General features: G+C 40.6%; 9 non-coding genes across 9 annotated transcripts; all 9 read right to left on the bottom strand.

Annotated features, from left to right (window-relative positions):
• Positions 1–16,080: 16,080 nt before the first annotated feature.
• On the bottom strand, positions 16,081–16,162 carry trnal-aag (transfer RNA leucine (anticodon AAG)). The gene has a single exon. It is a non-coding gene; the product is annotated as a tRNA-Leu (tRNA).
• Positions 16,163–16,929: 767 nt separating this feature from the next.
• On the bottom strand, positions 16,930–17,011 carry trnal-uag (transfer RNA leucine (anticodon UAG)). Its single transcript has one exon. It is a non-coding gene; the product is annotated as a tRNA-Leu (tRNA).
• A 234-nt stretch (positions 17,012–17,245) lies between these two features.
• On the bottom strand, positions 17,246–17,327 carry trnal-aag (transfer RNA leucine (anticodon AAG)). The gene has a single exon. It is a non-coding gene; the product is annotated as a tRNA-Leu (tRNA).
• A 707-nt stretch (positions 17,328–18,034) lies between these two features.
• On the bottom strand, positions 18,035–18,116 carry trnal-aag (transfer RNA leucine (anticodon AAG)). The gene has a single exon. It is a non-coding gene; the product is annotated as a tRNA-Leu (tRNA).
• Positions 18,117–18,813: 697 nt separating this feature from the next.
• trnal-aag (transfer RNA leucine (anticodon AAG)) lies at positions 18,814–18,895 on the bottom strand. The gene has a single exon. It is a non-coding gene; the product is annotated as a tRNA-Leu (tRNA).
• A 708-nt stretch (positions 18,896–19,603) lies between these two features.
• trnal-aag (transfer RNA leucine (anticodon AAG)) lies at positions 19,604–19,721 on the bottom strand. Its single transcript has 2 exons — positions 19,684–19,721; positions 19,604–19,647 (listed from the first exon to the last, which is right to left on the bottom strand). It is a non-coding gene; the product is annotated as a tRNA-Leu (tRNA).
• A 671-nt stretch (positions 19,722–20,392) lies between these two features.
• trnal-aag (transfer RNA leucine (anticodon AAG)) lies at positions 20,393–20,474 on the bottom strand. The gene has a single exon. It is a non-coding gene; the product is annotated as a tRNA-Leu (tRNA).
• A 267-nt stretch (positions 20,475–20,741) lies between these two features.
• Positions 20,742–20,813, bottom strand: trnam-cau (transfer RNA methionine (anticodon CAU)). The gene has a single exon. It is a non-coding gene; the product is annotated as a tRNA-Met (tRNA).
• A 418-nt stretch (positions 20,814–21,231) lies between these two features.
• On the bottom strand, positions 21,232–21,313 carry trnal-uag (transfer RNA leucine (anticodon UAG)). Its single transcript has one exon. It is a non-coding gene; the product is annotated as a tRNA-Leu (tRNA).
• Between the last annotated feature and the right edge of the window lie 299 nt (positions 21,314–21,612).

The raw sequence follows: 21,612 nt of genomic DNA, 5'->3' as shown, positions 1-21,612 counted from the left end.
AAAAGTTAATCTATAATCCAGTTGGAATATGTCTGACATGATGTGGGGAGTGGGACACAATTGCAGAACAAGGGTGTCTTAAAGATATCCTGGAGGGATAAATACTAAAATCACAAGGGATTAAAATGGATAAAGGGAACAAAAATTAGTATCAAGCCAAAACCTAATAAGCTCCCTTTACTTATAGCCCTGGGAAAGGGGGAAGGCCAATCGCATGGCTAACTAAGCAAAGACAATTATGGCCTAATATCCATTCACCAATCTATCTCTCCTTGCGCAGGTATATTGGGAGGAAGTTGAGTTGAGTGGATCTGAGTGTGTCTTTTAAAATGTTCCTCTACCTCTTGTTTTGAAGCCTTGAGCTGTCTTCAAAGCCCATCTAACATCATTATCAGATCCCTGTTAACTGGCTACCATTCAATCCTTTTATTTGCCCCTGGCCATTCAATTCTAGCTTTTTGCCAACAGTTTATTACTAAGTGATATTTATATTTTCTTCTCTTCTCACTCTGCAAGATAGTAAATCGGCATTACTTTTCAGTTTGTTTTATTTCTTTAAAGTTGACATTTTTAAGTCCAAAGTCACGATTTTTAACACTCTCAAAACTTCACACAGGAAGGAAAGAAAAACTTTTCCATTTAAAAATTAGAGAAATGTGGCATAATGCAGAATCCTTACAGTTTTATTCGATGAATGAAAAAGTCTTTCACATGATTACAGTTCGGGGAAAGAACATTAAGGGAAATCTGTTTTGCCAAGTAAGACAGAACCAGGAGACCCGTGTCCTTGTTTATTTACACTGCTATGTGTTCCCAGGTTGGACCAAAAAATGAACAGCAACATCAACGGTACCGCTAAAGTTCCCGAAGACATAAATGTTTCAGACAGAGACCCACAATGTGGTGACATCATCCATAGAGGAAAGTAAAATAGACTAGATAGTCGTAAATAGACTCGCTGCATATTTGAAACGGAGCAGAGCATAGTGACGTTGGAGGCACGCGCCGGAGACGGACCGCAGCGCGCCCTGTGTGAACACAATGATTGACTGGAGTGGCAGCTAAGTACAACGTAGTGTGTCGCGCTGATGGACCGCGGCGTGCATGGAGTATGTATGAATTGGGGGTTACAAACAGCACACTGTCTGTAGTTAAAGCAACCAGAAACCGTTCCCAACTCAGTCAGTCTGTGAAATCTATAGAGTAGATTTGCAGGATTTGAAGCTCAAACAACTCCTTATTTATCTGCCACTGGTGTCCATAAAAACCCTCATTTCAGCCTCTGTCTGAAACGGTTTGTTTCAGCTGCTGACCCCCTCCCCAAAGTGCCCAATTTCTTCTGATTGGCCAGCTCTCTGGAAGCCTTCCATGATCCAGAACACTGCAGGGCTGCCAGAGGAGGGCTGCTCCCCAGTGCTGGGAGAAGAGAGCTATTGTAAGAAGTTCCAAGAGCTTACGTAGAGGCTTGAAGCTGTCTTGTGAAACTCTTGGTTTCATATAACATGATTTGCAGAACAAGCCATTTAGCACCCTCTGCAGACTTATCCTCGGATTACTCCTATGTTTACCTCATGATCTGAAACTTTGCCCATGTTTAGTCTGGGCATCCAGCATTGTAAACCTATATGTGAGTTTTAAAATGGAGATCAGCAGAATATGTCAACTTTGACTAATGTTTATGATTTAACAAAGTTGATTCTAGCTCTTTACTTGTATTGGCAGAATCAATATATTTGATATTGCTTTTCATCATTACGTCAATGGGAGATGCACTATAAGGCAATACAGGGTGAGAGAACATGGCAGATAAAGCTAGCTAGTGTCCAGTAGCATCAAAATCCTGCTCTGTATTTAGTAAGTGATTAGCTTGCTTTGATTGGTGCAAAATGAGTGTATCCTAGCTTTTCTTCAGTGGTAGCATTGTTGGAAATGATCATTTAGGGACAAAAGACTTATTGATTCATGTTATATTCGTCCATTTAAACTACATAGGTACTGTAGTAGTGTTTGTCCTTGTAACCAGCTTGTATTACAAGTGTATCAGAATCAGAATCAGCTTTATTGGCCAGGTATGCTTAAACACACAAGGAATTTTACTTTGGTAAACTGGTCTCTCTTTGTACAAAAGTATAATATAAAATATCAACAATAAACACAAAAATAAGCAAAGACTAATATGTACAAGGCTAAATAGGCTAAATAGACTAAATAGGATCGGAACCTGCCTCCAGTTGATAAATATCCATCTGGAAAGATTGCCAATTATTGCATCATATGCAAAGAAGATATCATGGAAAATCGTATTCTAGTAATATTTAAAAAGTTTGGTGAACACTAGCACAGACACAGAAAAATTACATTAGTTACAACGGTCAGTATTTGTAGTCACTAGATATAGATACTTCAGTGATCCTGAGGGAAAGTCAAACTTCATTGGTCCAGTATTTACAGTACATTTATATGTTTAAAAAATATGAAGAATTACCATGTGGCTCCTTTTCCATCAGGCTTAGAGGAACTTGTTCAGCCTTTGCCTGTCTCTCAGACGTAACTGATGTTGTGGGAAAGTATAGATCTGCTGATGCAGAATTGATGTGACAGGATAGCACTATTGCATTTCACAGTGTTGGGGTCTTTGAGACTCTGTTGATGCTTGACTCTCCTTGCTGCTCTTTACCAACATCTAATCAACTCTCTGGTCAACTAAATAGAGCATTGTGTGATAATTAATGTTTAATCTATCATGGATCTGAGTGACTTAAACATTCACGGTGGTCAGAGACACTTTCTGTATTGCTTTTGAGAGTAGACAGAGAAATAGAAATGTTTTTTTTTCTTCAGATTTTGCCGATTGTACAACAGCAAATTACAGAGCATGTTTGAAATTACAAAAACATGAATTTTATTCATTTAACCTTTTATTTAGCTAGGTTAGTCTCATTGAGATCAGAGATTCAAGATTAACTTTATTGTCTCACAAGTGAGAAGTTTGTCTTGGGCTCTTGGCTTGTGCTGCAACCATAAAAAGGACAACAATCAACATCATTCACATCAAATATGAAACGATAAACATTATTTAGTAATGTCCAGAAAAAAAATAAGTACATAAATAACGTCAGGTTCTTAATATACCAGTGCAAACAGGCTAAAACAAATTATATTCAAGTGCCTATCTGTCTTGTTTACCACTGTTTAAAGGTTTTATCGAAACAGGGATAAATGCATTTTTAAACATTTTCAGTCTACAACGGGGAACACTGAACCTCTTACCAGGGGGCAGCAGTTCAGACTCTGTATGTAGAACATATGATGAGTCACTGGAAATCTTATTGGCTTGCTTTAGAGTAGCCAGTTCAAAAATAGTCTGCAGGGTTGTGTGATGTTTACCTCCTATCATTTTCCATGCAGTCTGAATCAATCGGATCCGGTTTTTTTTTAACTGCACAGACAGGTTGCCAAACCATGCAACCATGCAGATATCTTTTTCAAGGGAGACCGAGAAAGCAGCACCACACTTTCAACCACAAAAACACTCAAACTCATACACTACACATTCATTACATAATAATAATAAAAAAAATCATCAGCTAAGAGAGTTGAATGCAGAAAGTTTGGATTCAAATCTTTTCAGAATGGTTTAAAAACATTCAGACTAACTAAGTTTTGCTGTTTAAAATCTGACTGCAGTTTGTTCCAAGCCAAAGGTGAAAACCTAAAAGATTACTTCCCTAACTCAGTTCTAGTTGTATTCATCATGAATACATGCATTAAATCATGATTAATTCATGCTAAGTTCATGCATGAAATTCATGATAATTCATAGACCCTTATCTAAAGCTCTAACATTAAGCTTAGGTTAACCTTTATAAAAGCACAAGTTGTTTCAATATCAAGACAAATTGTTGATGCTGATTTGTAAATGCCACCTTACTCCTGCTCAAGAACCACATCCAGTCGACCAAATGCTCTAAGACAGCAACTCCTGCAGTGCATTAAACTGCAATGAATTCCCTTTTAAATTTGTAATTTGTATCCCAGGGGCTTTTTCAACAGCTGTTAGCAGCCTGCTCCTGGGCGTCCTGTGGAAGAAGGTTGATGTTCTCATCCTAGATCCATTATGTGAGTATGAAGCGTTCCTTTTGGAGCAGCAGGAAACAATCAACAAGGATAGAGAGCAACTCTCATCTATTCCTTGATTTCTTTAAGTGTCTGCTGCTTGAGTATTGACAAGCTGTTTGATCTGATCCAGTGACCGCGGCCTCCCACTTTGATGATGAAACTGGAGGTTGATCCACATGCTTCCAGATCCCAGTTTGTTGTTAAGAAGGTGATTCCAAAATAGTTTTGTACATACCTTTTAGAGATGGTTAATTTCCCAGGCTCTGTGAAAAATCGCCTATTTCTGCCTAATATTTAGTTTCTTTTCTTGGTGCAAATTGAACATGTAATGGATGAATAGAAACATGCGGGAGGGCACAAACTCTTGCTTTAGCTAAATACAAACTAGCAACACTTCTGAATTACTGTATAAAGCAGACAATGGAAAATGATCTTCATTAATTATCCATATCCATAATTAACTCTTTGAAACCAAGGGGCATGTAGTCCAGCAACCAAATTTCATATTTGTATTGATGCAATTTTAACAAGATAATTTGGGAATTTACATTATCTTGAATGTACGATTTTTCAATCGTACATTCAAGAGGGGTTTTTGGCCCCTCAGGACCAAAAGGCCCTGAGTTGGAAGTGGACATCATCCAATTGTGATGGCCAAAGGTATGGGCTAACTAAAAATACAAGTGAAAAAAAGGTAGCAGTAGACATCCTGAGGGATGGACCTGGCTACTGGACTAATGTATACAGGTTTTGGAATACACTGATATGTCTGTGAAGGTTCTCGGTCATCCAGGTCATGGATAAATTTGAAGCTTGGTTGATACACACTGATATAAAATGTTGCAGGGGTACACAGGACTGACATTCAATACTCAGATTTTGCCTGTGAAGCATTTCAGTGACTAGTCCTGTATTTGTGATGCTGCTACAGTGATTTATGGATGTGTCACTGGGTTTATGGTTACTCAAATGGAGGTTTATGGCAGAAACTTGTCCTCCTGGCTGTGGGAAAGCACAGAATGTTGAGTAATTTAAGCTGTAATGTCCATGTAAAGGGTAAAGGAATTTCCATATTTCAAAACTTCTATTCAGGCTCATTTCCCTGTAAGTGAACAGTTCAGCTTCTTTTTTTTAAAATGCCAACACAGCAAAATAGAGCTACATCTCTGACTACCGCTCTGCAAGCCTTCTGCTCAGTGAAATATGGATTTGTAGACAGCTGCTGTTGAATTGGTGTGGCAGATTAATAATATCACATTTTAAAGCTGAGAACATTTGGCAGGAAGATTTTAGGTTTTTGTGAACAAATATACACTGTGAATCATTATCTCTGCTCTACTGAACCCTCTTAAATCCTGGTTGTATATATTCCCATTCTTAGTTTTGATATTTTTAGTGCTTATTTACTTTGTATTTAATATTTATATTTATTTATATTGTGTTTAAATTTGCTAATATTGTGTTTTTTTGCTCATATTGTGTATTTGGACAACCTGCTGCTGTAACGCCACAATTTCCCAGTTTGGGATCAATAAAGTAATTCTATTCTATTCTCTATTCTATTCTTCAGAGACACTGTGATGACTTCATCATTTAAAGTGATTGATTTCTCATTTGCCCTTTAATTGACTGATATGAACATACTCTGTAACGATAACTATTTACAGAGCACAGACAAAGGTCTCTAATAACTAAAGTGTGAAAACAAGGTTTAAAGGGAGAGGTCATTTTTTTTGATTTTGAGACAGTGTTGTTGGAGCCACTTTTCTGAAATAAATACATGGACTGTGATCCTGGTGAAATATAAGTTTGAGGGCAAAAGTCTTGCCCTCACTGCTCTTTACTGACCCATGCATGTAACGGCCCTCTTAGTGTCAGGGACATGCAGGCAGCAAAAAAACGGAACAAATGCTGTCAGTGACAATTTTCAGAGTTAGGCATTTAATGAGGAATAAAGAAAGACTTCAGAAATCCCCAACTAGATTAACTTCTTTCACACAACCGTGATTATCTAACCATGATGTCTTTTCTGTAGAATGTATTTTATTTTATTTCAGATCAAAGCATTGAACTAAATAATAAGGTCAATCCCAAGATTATACCTCCCTTAGAAATCAAACTGTTTCTTCTTCATTTTCCAGAATTGTGAAGAAACGACATCTTTACAATCCCTCTCCCAGCAGCTTAAACCCCACTTCAGGACATCTCACTTCCTCTTATCAGCCACAACAAAAAGGACAGATGGCCAACGGATTTGAATCATCTCGCTACAACAACTGCTTGTGAACTTCGACCAACTACAAGGAAAATAGAATATTCCTGCACAGTCTTTATAGTAAAGGGGCATTATATCAGACTTGTCTCATTTTTCTATCAAAAGAAAAGTTCATCAAACTACTGACTGCACACAGTGCTAGTCAGGGGTTACAATCAGGTTCTCAATTTTTCAGCATCACACTTTGTCAGAACATAATACCAGCCCTTGTGGCCCTCACATGTTATAGGGATGAATTAAAAAAAAGATTTAGAGTGATATCGCCTGACAAAACTAAGTCTTGGGTAGTCTAGTTTTGTAGGACTGGGCCACCTAAGCGAATATTACTTTTCCTTTTGTCACCTTATTAGAAAATAATCATATATGGGACAAAGAAATGAAGGAAAATGAATATTGGAGCTCAGCGTATTCAAGCAGGAAGACACATTCATTCAATTTTCTTCATTCAACTTTGCCACTCCCTCTCTACCATTTCCACTGTCTCTCTGCTCTGGTGATCATCTGATTATGGCCATTTGCTCTTTAAGAAATAAACCAACCATATTCTTCCACAACCTCTTTCAACCAATCATCCTGCTGCTTTCAAATCTTAAAACCTGTTCTCTCTCTTCCACAGTCAGTTTGTCATTTCAGTTCGATCTCTGCAACCCTCCTCAGCCCTAGTCACCTCCATTCTAGCTCAGCAGAGTACAGATCCAGCCTGAGAAACCCACTCGTCATCACTTCCTGCATTCTTCTATCATCTCCACCACCAGGGTCACCAGGGTATCCTATCCTATTGTCGGCCTCATTACACCTCTGCTTGCATGAGCATGAGTCTTATTGCCAAAGACATATTTATATTTTCCTAAACTGTTAAATAAATAATTGTTTTACTTAACTCACACCTGACCAACAATGACAACAATGACACTGAAGCTTCAGTGTCCACCACATGGCAACCCCATGAGCATCGACTCTAGGGAGGAGCTGAACTTGAAGCGTTAGTGTAGCGTAATTAAGTTATTAAGATGTTATATCTTTATTTAACCTCGGATTTAAGAAGGGGCACCACTTCCTGTTAAAGGAAGAAAGTAACTTTAATGGTATAAATTAATTACTTAATCAGTCAGTTTCATATCTTGAAAGAAGTAAGTTCTGGAAATGTTAAACAAGAAAACACACAGACAAAGTCCTGAATTTTATGTGTAAAATTTAATATAAAAAGGGGTAAACAATGTATAGATGAAACAGATAAAGAATATGATTATTATGATCAGGATAATGCAATTATAATGTATGGTGACATTATATATTTAGTAATGAGATAAGACGCGGTATTGTTTGAATGACTTGATCAGAAAATGGTCAAAAATAAAAAGTTGATAAAGGAATTTTGGGATTCTATTTGGATTTAAAGAAGGGCTCTGAATAGACACGACTCAAGACTCAATCTTCCAACACCCCTTGCCACCAGCAGTCTTACTGTGAGATGTGTTCAATTGAACTCCGCCGGCTGGTCCCGCGTTTCTGTCTCTGGCAAGCAGTTCTTTTCAGGCCCAGAGAGGTCCACGGGCCAGATTAGATGCCTTGACACATTGGTCGGAGTATGCAGCTGGGATGGAGATTGTACGTCGGTTCAGCCTTCGTCTCAGAAGCTCCAACAGGATCCAACAGGAAAAGTAAGAGTCTTTTGATACGTCGATTTCCTATTCAGATTAACCTGATGGCCATCTTGATGAATCCAAATTAAGGAATTGGCGTTCAAAATTTAAGAGCAAAGACTTTGGAGAAGAAAGTTCAAAAACCTTGCTTGAGCCAGCAAGAATTGATGTTCCAAAAATTGTGCGTGAAAAAGAAAGTTCGGCAGAGACTCGTCTCTACGGCACAAACTTAAAAGAAGTGATTCGGACCGAAGTCCGAAGAGAAGCGAACAAGCGCTGAAGCTCTAAACTTCAAGAAACCAAAACTAAGAACTAAAACTAAAGATCTGAGCTGAGTGTGAAGTCTTATCAGCTGCGGGAGAAGGAGGTGGGCCTGCATGAGAAGGGTCACTTGTTTAAACTAAACCGAGTTTACTCAATAAGATTAAGAATAAGAATCTAAACATATATACGTCACCATACATTAATTTTGATATTATTTCTATCAGATCCACGTTGATGTAGGTTCACGTCATATATTTAGACAAACATTTCTATCAGATTCATGTTGAGATGAAAATCACACCATCTGGGAACATCCTCAGTTAATCCCAGCCTGTAGGTGAACAAAAACATGTTATACAGTCAGCATTCTTAATAAGACATATTAATAAAGTAGGAAAAGAAACTGGTGTCTTTAAATAACACCTTCTATAGCTAATATCAAAGAGTATGCTTTATAACACGTCTAAATGTATAATTATGAAGGTTACGTATTCATGGATATTCTAACACTAGATGGCAATAGTGCTCCACGTCAAATTCCTATTAAACATAATATAACTTTTATTCCTGTTCTGAAAATCAGATTTTGAGTTTAAAAAGATGATTATAATACATTCAATGTGACAAGTACAAATATCTAGATGAAGAAAGACATAAATGTTCATTTGATGCAGAATTGAAAGCTGTGGTTTAATTCAGCTCTTCAGCAGTCCTTCAACAGATGGTCAATTTTACGACTTTGCAGAGACTGGTTTCGGTCACAGTTCATGTCTTTGGGGTCAATTCGTAGATAGCAGAGTGTTCTGTTTCCGCTCGGTTGTTTATTCCAGGTGTTGTAAAAGTTCATAATATCCTGTCTGAGAGGGAGACTTAAGTCATTGATCAGTTCCTTTGTTCCTTGGTAAAATTAATGTTAATCCACAGTCCTGAGTCCTGCAGAAAGAGAGGTTGTAAAACATGGCTGCTGATAGCAGCTACAGTTAGCAGCTACAGTTAGCAATGCCAGGTCCTCCAGCTTAATGTTTCTTCTCAAAACTTGTTTCCTGACCTACCTGTTTGGATCGACTTTGGCCACATACAATTTTAAATAAATGTAATGGTATCAATGTATTTATTCAACTGTTATCTTGTTCCATTCTGTCATGAATACTGACCTTCCATTTGTGTTATATGGGCATTTTTCCTATTAACTTTGTATAGCTGCTATTTTCTAGCAATTTGCTTGGAAAACTAACTATATTTTCAGGAATGTTCATTTATAATATAATAGTAAAAAAGTTAAATAACATGACATTTTACTGGTTACATATGGGGTTATAGCACAATATTTTTTCAGTAAAATCTGTTTTCTCTAATTGCAATTTTTCTGCTGTCTCGAGACAGGATCAAACTTAAAATTTTCCTGCATATTTCACTTCCTCTCAACGAGTTTCAAACCATCACATTATGTAAGTGTAATTACAAGATCTTAATACTTTCTGTTTTCTTCCCCAACCTTACTCCTTCTCCAGCATCTTTTCTCCCTTACCCTTTTCTCCCCCTTACTATCTGTCTCCCCCTCTCCTCCATATGCTGGCTTGCACAACAGAACAGTCAAATCAATATGGCCGAGGCGATTAATGCGCTGGCGGTGGCAATGTACTTATAAAGAGCTTTCATGGCCCAGTGAAGGATGAAATCACCCTCTGAGTTCTGAGATCTTAAAAGTCTGAGGTGTGCCGGCAGAGACACAGAGAGAGGGTGTGCGAGAGAGAGAGAGAGAGAGATAGGCGAGGGGGTGGGTGCAAAGTGTGAGCGAGATCAGTACAGACTTTATTGGATCTCCTCCAATAGGTGAGAATGTAGAAGGAAAAAGAAATGTGAAATCTTTGAGGAGGGCATTGGACCTTTTCCAATAACCAAGTAAAAGAGGCATGAGTCCACTTTTGACAGGAGGGACGTGTCTGAGAAGCCAAATGAAAGTGGGACAGAGAGCTGGAGCGAGAATGACGTGGCTGTTAATGCTTTTGGTGCTGCTGAAATTCCTCTATTTAACGCTTTGGTGCTGCTGCTAAAGATCTCAGGGACTGAAGACAAGCTCTGGCTGTGTTAACAGTCACAAGTGATTTTGTACTTAAATCCATGGACTGGCCTGGGCATTGAATACAGGTGGGATGACATTTTAGTTCATATGAGATTCCTGAGGATTGGTAATTTTCAGTAAATACTACATCCTGGTCCTAATGAATAGATTTACTTGGTAAACTAAAATTGCACTGCTTATTGCACAAACCAGAAGTTATTTCACTAACGTATCATCTGCATTATAAACAGTAGAGAATGGACATGTGCTGTAATGCCACACAAAATATATAAATTGTTGTTAAATAAATCATGGACACATCTGCAGTACCTAAACAGATCGACCAGAGATGCATAATAAATGTAACTTCAGTTCTGTGCAACCTCCACTTGTCGACACACACATGCAGCCCTGTCCCTCTCTCACACCCACACTCACTCACACACACACACACACACACACACACACACACACACACACACACACACACAGTGTGACTGATAGTAATTTCCTTCTTTACTCATGTGTTGTGATGAAATGTGGTGATCAGCCTGAGCCCAAACGGCTGCCCTCCACATCAGATGGATGACTGAAGAAAGAGAGAGCGGGAAGGAGGGCAGGAGGAGATACCTGGCCAAGATTATAGAGTGAGAGAGAGAGAGAGAGAGAGAGAGAGAGAGAGGAAGGGAGAGAGATGACGAGAGAGAGGAGATGGTGAGGATGAGAAAGGGAGCTGTGGCGAACTGTAACCATGGATGCCTACAAACAGACACTCACACACACACACACAAACGTACAAACGCATGCAGGCAAATTCCATTTACTACACATAAAACACAAAATAATAAAGAACACACGTGGATGTTGATGTTGTGGACTTCATATCAAACACCTCAGTGAATGACTACTGTGTACAGAAGAGTTTGTTCATGCATGAAATTAATAACCCTACCTTCTCCCATTTCCCTTTTTCAACGTTCTACCACTACTTTATTTTCCAACCCATCATCTGTCCTCTCCCCCTTTTATCTGTTTTTTTGTTTGTGTTTGTTTCATCATCGTAATACCCTTCTTTTTCTGCTTGGCAGAGCCAAAGGGTCTGAAGGTGAAGTATGCAGAAGAGTATTTGAGCCTACAGTAAAATCTAACGTTCAGTATAAGTGCCAAGAAAAAGAAAAAAAGGCAAAGGTGAAAGATTCTTATTGTTTTGTTCTATTATTAATTTGAAGTTGAAATGCCAGAAATAAATTCAGAAGGTTAAGAGCAAAGTTGAAATGTCAAGGATAACGGACAACTTCTTTAATAACTCTAGCTGCAACCTCTGATTTTGAAATAGGAAGCAAAAAAACTGCCCTTCCTCAAGTTTCCATTTGAGGCTGGACCTGAAATTAAAATTAAAATAGATTTATGGGCATGACTGATCTGACTGGAAGCAGCCGCATTTTGATTTTAAGGAGACCTGCATCAGCACCAGCTATTTCCCGTTGTGAAGGGGAGTGAAAGTTTGATAGAGTCAACAATTCAAATATGGCCATGGATGGGCTTTCAAACTGCTCTTCAAAAACCAGTGGGTGACGTCACTCAGACTTCATTACATACTGGCTATGGTATAACTTCATTGTAACTTCATTTTAAATCACACACATACTTGTCCATTACATTTGTTGTAAAGTATTTGATACCAGGAATAAACTTGATTTCCAACCGTGACTTAGCACAGCAGAATCTGTCAAATTCAGCCATGTTTTGGTGAAAAGCTGGAACAAACCTTAAACTCTTTAAGAGTTGAGTTGTTTTTCCTCACTCTAAAGTGTATAATATAGGAGGTGTTTGATACTTAAACGACAGGATAGAGTTTACTTTTGCTATGCCAATAGTGGGAAAACTGCAACTGTGCTTTACATATAACCATAGGACACTTTTTCCTTGTTCTTACTGCAAAATTCCACCAGATGTGAGCTGACAGGTTTGTACTATTTGCAATGTGTGCTTTCACTGGCTCCAGTGCGCTGCATCTCAGCTCCGTCCCAGCTCCAGCAGTCCGGAGCCCTCTGCAGCAGATATACGCAAGGCTTCTATTTACCACAGAGCAGATCAAGTGGTACAGGAAGTTTATTTTCAGAATAAAAGAGTCCTTTTTGACAGTTCAGAACAATTACCTTATGTCTGTTTGTTGTTGTGTTTATAAGGGTTTTATAGCACATACATCGACTGTCTGAGCAACACATCCTAAAGTCTTTGTGGTGAAAGAGAAATATGGGCTTTCATCATTGTCTGCAGCATAAGACATAATGGTTGGTGTATATTTGAAGCAGACAATAGGCTGAATTCAGTTTTCTTGCTGAGAAAGTTTGAAAAATATTGCTTGATGATAAAAATAATTTGAATGAATAAATGCAGGATTTATCTGCTACATTTTGTGTGAAATTAATGTTAATGTTTGCTTTGGCTTTGATTACAGGCAAAGTTTTTCAGAAGTTTAGATTGTGTTTTGGCAGTCTCTGTAAATCTAATGTGTGCATTTCCACCACTGGGACTCCATAGCTGTATTGTGTATGACTTTGGGAAGTTCCTCAGTTGCTGCAGAAGCATTGAAGTAAGACCTGTATGAATAAAAACGACACAATGGATTTGGAAACATTGCTCCACAGAGACATTGTTCTGTTACTCTTATAAGATATCTGTGATGAGAACTAGAGATTAAAAGATGTCAGTCAATCTAAAAAATCGAAACCAAGAACAACAGCTAAGCCTTCAGTCACCAGTCACAGGCATTTCTTTCTTCAGTGAAAGTGAGTGAGCCAGTCACTCACTTTTGGGAACAAACTATTGACCTTGACAGAAAAGGGAACCACGACCAAAGGTAGCCTACGGGGTGAATTCCTGAATTTAATTAACATTTTACAGGCTAAATATATGTTTTTTAAACATGTTTACGACGGTAGACTACATCGATGTAAAATTATTTAACCATTAGAAATAACTAAAGAGTATCCCACTTGGTCAAAATGCGTAATTCGATAGAGAACACTTTACAGGCTTGATACACTAGATGTGCCTTCGTTTTTGGTTTCATTTATGATAATAAGTTATAGGCCAACAAAAACTCGACATACATTAAATTAACCGTTGAAATACCAGAATGATAAGTTAATAATACTGTGATTACAGCTAGTTACTGACAACATTTTACAGGCTTGATACAATAGATGTGCCGGTGTTTACGGTTAGGCTACTCCATCCAGAGAGGCTATTACAGTAAATAAATTAATACTAAGACATAGTTCTAAGCAAAAAATACATCACTATTATCACTGACTTTCCAAGTCAGAAGAAACACTGAAGTAACCGCTTGACGGAACTTGTTCTCAGAGCGGTAGCAATTGATCGAGGCAGCGGGGGCGGGAGTTGAGGAAAAGGAGTTTGTTTGTTTTTTGGTAAGAAATGGAGAGTTGTAACAAAAGCAATGTCATTGGTAAGAAATGGAGAAGAGGTCTGAATTGATTGGCAAGAAATGGACAGGGAGTATTTTGTGATTGGTATGAAATGGACGTGGTTAGCGGTCGAGTATGCTGTGAAAAGCGCCACTCTGCTAAAGGTTTTCATGGTCTCTTGTAGGCTGTCAAGGCTGCGTCTGCCCGGGGAGTGCAAGGGGGTGTCGTATCCTCAATCGTTCCATCGTTAGTCGGCAGAATCCCCTTCCTTGTCATGCCCTCTGTCGCCTCTTTTGCAGTGTTGTATGTCAGAGGTCCTTCTTCATAAAAGACTCAGAGTTTCGCGGGTGCCAGTGTGGAATCTGAGTCCCTTTTCTTTTAACACCTTCAGCAGTGCATATTCCTTTCTTTTCTTTATAATTTCAGCCGGGTAATCGTGGTCGAAATAAACTCTCTTTCCATTGAGATGTACCTCTTTTTTCCTCCATGCGGTATTTAACCCCAGCTCCTTGGTTCTGTAGATGAGGAAGCAGGCGATTATGGATCTCGGGGGGCTTGCGGTGATGGTTTTGGCCCGAGTGATCGGTGACAGCATTGTAATTTAAGGTCAATGTCCGGGAGTGATAACTCTGACTTAATAAAGTTCTCCAGGAATTCACACACGTTTTCCCCCTCCTCCTCCTCAGGGATTGCATGAAAATGTGGAGGTTGTTTCTGCGGGAACGTGCTTCTAAATCTGTTAATTTAGACTGAATATGCTCTTGATCCTGAAAAACTTGGAGAAGCACGTCCTTGGCATTAGCGCACCATTCTTCCCTCTCCGCCACTCGTTTCAACACCTCGTCCATCCTGGCCCCCATGCTTTTCAGCTCTGCCCCGATCTCACTCAACTTGAGGTTAACTTCCTCTTTTTTGAAGTTTCCAAACTCTTCCTTCATGTCTCGTTTAATAGTCTCACGAACTCTGTTTAATTCCTTCTTCATGTCCACGTGGCCTGCCATTATGTCGGTGTGAATAGCCCGAATGCTAGCGTGCAGGGCGACCAGGTCAACTTGCTCTCTAGCTTCACCTGTGCCGAGAGTTTCTTCGGTCTCTCCGGTCGCCATTTCTTCGTGTTTCTTGCTTTTTTTACTTGTGGTCTGAATTTTCCTTAGTTTATATTTCCCCATAAGATGTTTAGTGAAACAAATATTTAGAGTTTTCTGTAATGGGGAATTTGTCAGACCTTTCTGGGAGGTCACAGATTATGCCACTGCTCGTCTCGCCGCCATAACCGGAGGCCACACCTCCTGAGAGACTAGAGCCTAAATCCAGCGCCTTAGACCTAAATGGGTGTAGATACAGGTTCTTGGGAGTACACAAAGCATCTAGTGCCTTTGCCAAATCAGTAAGAACAACTTCCTTCATGGTTAATGTTTTAAATGGGTGTAGATACAGGTTCTTGCCTTTGGCAAGCACTTGTTTCCATTCAGTGTTTTGTATCAACATTTAGAAGTTATTCATGTAAATAGTCCATCACACAAAAATAAGCAATGACACAGTTTTCCTTGTCAAATGGTGGTGGTGGGATTTGAACCCACACCTCCTGAGAGACTGGAGCCTAAATCCAGCGCCATACTACCATTCTATGTGGCCTGGTCCTATTGGGGAGGCCAATGTGCTGGATACTTGAAGATGTTTGCTCAATTATGGGGAATTTGAAGGTTGCGCGAGCTACCCTTGCACATAAGGTCAGACTGACCCAATGGACAAACCACAGACCAATAAAGATGGACATCAATTAGCAGAGGATGGTTTCGATCCATGGACCTCTGGGTTATGGGCCCAGCAAGCTTCCGCTGCGCCACTCTGCTCTCGGTTGTCATGGACTAGGCTTGTACGTGTGAGGCTTTCTTTTCTGTTTAAGGCTAAAGAAAGCAGTGAAAACTAAGGATCCAAGACGCCCAAGAAACGAAAACATTTGCCATACCTTTTTTAACAAGAACAAATTAAAATCAGATTTCCAATTCACATCTTTCCCTCTTGTCCAGATATTGTTTTCATGGGATTGGTCCTTAGAAAACCTGCCAACACTCATTGTGGGAGGGCACAAAGCATCTAGTGCCTTTGCCAAATGAGTAAGAGCAACTTCCTTCATGGTTAATGTTTTAAATGGATGTAGATACAGGTTCTTGCCTTTGGCAAGCACTTTTTCCCATTCAGTGTTTTGCAACATTTTTTCAACATTTAGAGGTTATTCAAGTAAATAGTCCACAACATGAAGAGATGGCAGTCCTTGTCAAATGGCAGTGGTGGGATTTGAACCCACACCTCCTGAGAGACTGGAGCCTTAATCCAGCGCCTTAGACCACTCGGCCACACTACCTTAATCCAGTGCTGTAGACCACTCGGCCACACTACCTTTCTATATGGCCTGGTCCTATTGGGGAGGCGAATGTGCTGGATACTTGCAGATCTTTGCGGCCACACTACTTTTCTATATGGCCTGGTCCTATTGGGGAGGCCAAATAGAAAGATTTAGATGTTTGCTCAATTATGGGGAATCTGAAGGTTGCGCAAGCTACCCTTGCACATAAGGTCAGACTGACCCAAAGGACAAAGCACAGACCAATAAAGATGGATATCAATTAGCAGAGGATGGTTTCTATCCATCGACCTCTGGGTTATGGGCCCAGCACGCTTCCGCTGCGCAACTCTGCTCTCAGTTGTCATGGACTGGGCTTGTACGTGTGAGGCTTTCTTTTCTGTTTAAGGCTAAAGAAAGCAGTGAAAACTAATGATCCAAGACGCCCAAGAAACTAAAACATTTGCCATACGTTTTTTAACAAGAAGAAATTAAAATCAGATTTCCAATTCACATCTTTCCCTCTTGTCCAGATATTGTTTTCATGGGATTGGTCCTTAGAAACCCTGCCAACACTCATTGTGGGAGGGCACAAAGCATCTAGTGCCTTTGCCAAATGAGTAAGAGCAACTTCCTTCATGGTTAATGTTTTAAATGGATGTAGATACAGGTTCTTGCCTTTGGCAAGCACTTTTTCCCATTCAGTGTTTTGTATCAACATTTAGAGGTTATTCATGTAAATAGTCCATCACACACAAATAAGCAAGGACACAGTTTTCCTTGTCAAATGGCAGTGGTGGGATTTGAACCCACGCCTCCTGAGAGACTGGAGCCTAAATCCAGCGCCTTAGACCACTCGGCCACACTACCTTTCTATATGGCCTGGTCCTATTGGGGAGGCGAATGTGCTGGAAGCATCTAGTGCCTTTGCCAAATGAGTAAGAGCAACTTCCTTCATGGTTAATGTTTTAAATGGATGTAGATACAGGTTCTTGCCTTTGGCAAGCACTTTTTCCCATTCAGTGTTTTGCAACATTTTATCAACATTTAGAGGTTATTCAAGTAAATAGTCCACAACATGAAGAGATGGCAGTCCTTGTCAAATGGCAGTGGTGGGATTTGAACCCACGCCTCCTGAGAGACTGGAGCCTTAATCCAGCGCCTTAGAACACTCGGCCACACCACCTTAATCCAGTGCTGTAGACCACTCGGCCACACTACCTTTCTATATGGCCTGGTCCTATTGGGGAGGCCAATGTGCTGGATACTTGCAGATGTTTGCTCAATTATGGGGAATCTGAAGGTTGCGCGAACTACCCTTGCACATAAGGTCAGACTGAGCCAAAGGACAAAGCACAGACCAATAAAGATGGATATCAATTAGCAGAGAATGGTTTCGATCCATCGACCTCTGGGTTATGGGCCCAGCACGCTTCCGCTGCGCCACTCTGCTCTCGGTTGCCATGGACTAGGCTTGTGCGTGTGAGGCTTTCTTTTCTGTTTAAGGCTAAAGAAAGCAGTGAAAACTAATGATCCAAGACGCCCAAGAAACTAAAACATTTGCCATACCTTTTTTAACAAGAACAAATTAAAATCAGATTTCCAATTCACATCTTTCCCTCTTGTCCAGATATTGTTTTAATGGGATTGGTCCTTAGAAACCCTGCCAACACTCATTGTCAAACACTGTGGGAGGGCACAAAGCATCTAGTGCCTTTGCCAAATGAGTAAGAGCAACTTCCTTCATGGTTAATGTTTTAAATGGATGTAGATACAGGTTCTTGCCTTTGGCAAGCACTTTTTCCCATTCAGTGTTTTGCAACATTTTATCAACATTTAGAGGTTATTCAAGTAAATAGTCCACAACATGAAGAGATGGCAGTCCTTGTCCAATGGCAGTGGTGGGATTTGAACCCACGCCTCCTGAGAAACTGGAGACTTAATCCAGTGCCTTAGACCACTCGGCCACGCTACCTTAATCCAGTGCTGTAGACCACTTGGCCACACTACCTTTCCATGTGGCCTGGTCCTATTGGGGAGGCCAATGTGCTGGATTCTTGCAGATGTTTGCTCAATTATGGGGAATCTGAAGGTTGCGCGAGCTACCCTTGTACATAAGGTCAGACTGACCCAAAGGACAAAGCACAGACCAATAAAGATCGATATCAATTAGCAGAGGATGGTTTTGATCTATTGACCTCTGGGTTATGGGCCCAGGACGCTTCCGCTGCGCAACTCTGCTCTCAGTTGTCATGGACTGGGCGTGTACGTGTGAGGCTTTCTTTTCTGTTTAAGGCTAAAGAAAGCAGTGAAAACTAATGATCCAAGACGCCCAAGAAACTAAAACATTTGCCATACGTTTTTTAACAAGAAGAAATTAAAATCTGATTTCCAATTCACATCTTTCCCTCTTGTTCAGATATTGTTTTCATGGGATTGGTCCTTAGAAACCCTGCCAACACTCATTGTGGGAGGGCACAAAGCATCTAGTGCCTTTGCCAAATGAGTAAGAGCAACTTCCTTCATGGTTAATGTTTTAAATGGATGTAGATACAGGTTCTTGCCTTTGGCAAGCACTTTTTCCCATTCAGTGTTTTGCAACATTTTATCAACATTTAGAAGTTATTCAAGTAAATAGTCCACAACATGAAGAGATGGCAGTCCTTGTCAAATGGCAGTGGTGGGATTTGAACCCACGCCTCCTGAGAGACTGGAGCCTTAATCCAGCGCCTTAGACCACTCGGCCACACTACCTTAATCCAGTGCTGTAGACCACTCGGCCACACTACCTTTCCATGTGGCCTGGTCCTATTGGGGAGGCCAATGTGCTGGATTCTTGCAGATGTTTGCTCAATTATGGGGAATCTGAAGGTTGCGTGAGCTACCCTTGCACATAAGGTCAGACTGAACCCAAAGGACAAAGCACAGACCAATAAAGATGGATATCAATTAGCAGAGGATGGTTTCGATCCATCGAACTCTGGGTTATGGGCCCAGCACGCTTCCACTGCGCCACTCTGCTCTCAGTTGTCATGGACTGGGCTTGTACGTGTGAGGCTTTCTTTTCTGTTTAAGGCTAAAGAAAGCAGTGAAAACTAATGATCCAAGACGCCCAAGAAACTAAAACATTTGCCATACCTTTTTTAACAAGAACAAATTAAAATCAGATTTCCAATTCACATCTTTCCCTCTTGTCCAGATATTGTTTTCATGGGATTGGTCCTTAGAAACCCTGCCAACACTCATTGTCAAACACTGTGGGAGGGCACAAAGCATCTAGTGCCTTTGCCAAATGAGTAAGAGCAACTTCCTTCATGGTTAATGTTTTAAATGGATGTAGATACAGGTTCTTGCCTTTGGCAAGCACTTTTTCCCATTCAGTGTTTTGCAACATTTTATCAACATTTAGAGGTTATTCAAGTAAATAGTCCACAACATGAAGAGATGGCAGTCCTTGTCAAATGGCAGTGGTGGGATTTGAACCCACACCTCCTGAGAAACTGGAGACTTAATCCAGCGCCTTGGGACACTCAGCCACACTACCTTAATCCAGTGCCGTAGACCACTTGGCCACACTACCTTTCTATGTGGCCTGGTCCTATTGGGGAGGCCAATGTGCTGGATACTTGCAGATGTTTGCTCAATTATGGGGAATCTGAAGGTTGCGCGAGCTACCCTTGCACATAAGGTCAGACTGACCCAAAGGACAAAGCACAGACCAATAAAGATGGATATCAATTAGCAGAGAATGGTTTCCATCCATCGACCTCTGGGTTATGGGCCCAGCACGCTTCCGCTGCGCCACTCTGCTCTCGGTTGCCATGGTCTAGGCTTGTGCGTGTGAGGCTTTCTTTTCTGTTTAAGGCTAAAGAAAGCAGTGAAAACTAATGATCCAAGACGCCCAAGAAACTAAAACATTTGCCATACCTTTTTTAACAAGAACAAATTAAAATCAGATTTCTAATTCACATCTTTCCCTCTTGTCCAGATATTGTTTTCATGGGATTGGTCCTTAGAAACCCTGCCAACACTCATTGTCAAACACTGTGGGAGGGCACAAAGCATCTAGTGCCTTTGCCAAATGAGTAAGAGCAACTTCCTTCATGGTTAATGTTTTAAATGGATGTAGATACAGGTTCTTGCCTTTGGCAAGCACTTTTTCCCATTCAGTGTTTTGCAACATTTTATCAACATTTAGAGGTTATTCAAGTAAATAGTCCACAACATGAAAAGATGGCAGTCCTTGTCAAATGGCAGTGGTGGGATTTGAACCCACGCCTCCTGAGAGACTGGAGCCTTAATCCAGCGCCTTAGACCACTCAGCCACACTACCTTAATCCAGTGCTGTCGACCACTCGGCCACACTACCTTTCTATATGGCCTGGTCCTATTGGGGAGGCGAATGTGCTGGACACTTGCAGATGTTTGCGGCCACACTACCTTTCTATATGGCCTGGTCCTATTGGGGAGGCCAATGTGCTGGATACTTGAAGATGTTTGCTCAATTATGGGGAATCTGAAGGTTGCGCGAGCTACCCTTGCACATAAGGTCAGACTGACCCAAAGGACAAAGCACAGACCAATAAAGATGGATATCAATTAGCAGAGGATGGTTTCGATCCATCGACCTCTGGGTTATGGGCCCAGCACGCTTCCGCTGCGCCACTCTGCTCTCAGTTGTCATGGACTGGGCTTGTACGTGTGAGGCTTTCTTTTCTGTTTAAGGCTAAAGAAAGCAGTGAAAACTAATGATCCAAGACGCCCAAGAAACTAAAACATTTGCCATACCTTTTTTAACAAGAACAAATTAAAATCAGATTTCCAATTCACATCTTTCCCTCTTGTCCAGATATTGGTCCTTAGAAACCCTGCCAACACTCATTGTGGGAGGGCACAAAGCATCTAGTGCCTTTGCCAAATGAGTAAGAGCAACTTCCTTCATGGTTAATGTTTTAAATGGATGTAGATACAGGTTCTTGCCTTTGGCAAGCACTTTTTCCCATTCAGTGTTTGGTATCAACATTTAGAGGTTATTCATGTAAATAGTCCATCACACACAAATAAGCAAGGACACAGTTTTCCTTGTCAAATGGCAGTGGTGGGATTTGAACCCACGCCTCCTGAGAGACTGGAGCCTAAATCCAGCGCCTTAGACCACTCGGCCACACTACCTTTCTATATAGCGTGGTCCTATTTAGGAGGCCAATGTACTGGATACTTGCAGATGTTTGCGGCCACAGTACCTTTCTATATGGCATGGTCCTATTGGGGAAGCCAATGTGCTGGATACTTGAAGATGTTTGCTCAATTATGGGGAATCTGAAGGTTGCGCGAGCTACCCTTGCACATAAGGTCAGACTGACCCAAAGGACAAAGCACAGACCAATAAAGATGGATATCAATTAGCAGAGAATGGTTTCCATCCATCGACCTCTGGGTTATGGGCCCAGCACGCTTCCGCTGCGCCACTC

This window comes from Labrus mixtus, chromosome 10 (assembly GCF_963584025.1).
Source record: "Labrus mixtus chromosome 10, fLabMix1.1, whole genome shotgun sequence".
In the NCBI taxonomy this organism is placed as follows: domain Eukaryota; kingdom Metazoa; phylum Chordata; class Actinopteri; order Labriformes; family Labridae; genus Labrus; species Labrus mixtus.
This window is presented reverse-complemented; position numbering and strand designations above follow the sequence as displayed.